The sequence below is a fragment of the Myotis davidii genome, unplaced genomic scaffold (assembly GCF_000327345.1).
Source record: "Myotis davidii unplaced genomic scaffold, ASM32734v1 scaffold586, whole genome shotgun sequence".
NCBI classification, from domain to species: domain Eukaryota; kingdom Metazoa; phylum Chordata; class Mammalia; order Chiroptera; family Vespertilionidae; genus Myotis; species Myotis davidii.
Window position 1 is genome coordinate 1,224,121 of NW_006296809.1, and position 1,540 is coordinate 1,225,660.

Here is a 1,540-nt window from a genome sequence, read left to right on the forward strand (position 1 = left end):
CGCCAGGAGCACAGGCCGGGACCCAGCTTTCCCGGGAGCCGGACTCTTGTTGGGGGCGGGATGTGGGGGTGGCTGTGAGCTCCGGGCTCATCAGTGATGCTCCTGATGCAGAGGGGCCTCGGGGACCTGGCCCCATCCGGCCACCCCGCCCGCCTGTGTGGCCACATAAGGGAGCACCAGCCAGCGGGTCGGGCCAGGCGAGCGCCGCTGTCCATGGTGCTGCCGTCCCTCCTGACTGGTCACCTCCGGCCGGTCATGTTCCCGCCTGTCCCCACCTGCACCCCCGGGGGGCAAAGCACCATTTTCAGCATTCAGGGTATTTTATAAAATACATTTTTATTGATTTCAGGGAGGAAGGGAAAGGTGAGGGAGGGAGTGATAGAAACATCAATGATGAGGGAATCATTGATTGACTGCCTCTTGCAGGCCCCTCACCGGGTCGAGCCCAGGACCTGGGCTTGTGTTCTGACCGGTAACCGAACTGTGACCTCCTGGTTCATAGGTCGATGCTCAAACACTGAGCCCCGCTGGCCGGGCAGCTCTCAGGGACTGAGCAGCACCTTCTAAGGGTCCAGTTCTCGCCCACGGCAGGGACTCCCAGCCTCGCAGCACCTCAGGTCCTGGGCACCCTTGTCCTCTGGTCAGTCCCTGGCCTTGAGCCCTGGGGCAGGGCAGCACCTGGGCCCCGGCGTCCCCAGGGCCTGGCACCTCAGCGATGCCCCTGAGCCCGTGCCTTCATGAGGGGCCCATGGGCTTGCTGGGGTCCTGGTGGCCTTGCCCCTGGGGGTGCCCCTGTGTGAGCCACTCTCTGTGAAAGGCCGACAGTGGCCAAGACCAGCGGCCTCTGGCCTCTGCTGTGGAGCCGGGACCCGTGCATGCCATGGCCTGGCGCCCGTCTGCTCGGCGGGCATCCATCGTCAGGATGTGCCCGCGCCAGGGTGGGCGCTGACCCGGGGGCTGCTGCTGTCAGTGTGGGTCCCGGGCTGGCTCAGCTGCAGGTTCACCTGGAAAGGCTGGAGGCGGGAGGGTGGGAGGCGCACTCAGTGGTCTCGGTGCTGAGTCAGAGGGGAGCCGGGGAGCAATCACAGCCGTGACGTGGGCGGTGGCGTTGGAATGCGGAGGGTGGATTTGCGGGGACGACTGAGAAGTGGGTGGGGCCCTGGCTGGTTGGCTCGGTGGACAGAGCGTCGGCCTGCGGACTGAAGGGTCCCGGGTTCGATTCTGGTCAAGGACACGGACCTCAGTTGCAGGCTCCTCCCCGGCCCGGGACTCGGTCAGGGCTCATGCAGGAGGCCACCCATCGATGTGTCTCTCACATGGATGTTTCTGCCTTTCCTTCCCTCTCTTCCTCCCTCTCTAAAATCGATGGAAAGTGTCCTCAGGGGAGGATTAAAATAAAAGAAGTGGGGTGTGCCCGGGGGAGCCCTGTGGGTGGGTCCGGGGGAGCCCTGTGGGTGGGCCTGGGGGAGCCCTGTGGGTGGGCCTGGGGGAGCCCTGTGGGTGGGTCCGGGGGAGCCCTGTGGGGGGGGCTGGGGTGGGC

General features: G+C 65.6%; 1 protein-coding gene across 1 annotated transcript in view; it reads left to right on the forward strand.

Annotated features, from left to right (window-relative positions):
* Window positions 1-1,540, forward strand: part of PLCH2 (phospholipase C eta 2) — a 44,821-nt gene that overhangs the window by 31,335 nt on the left and 11,946 nt on the right. The gene's annotated exons all lie outside the window — the stretch shown is intronic.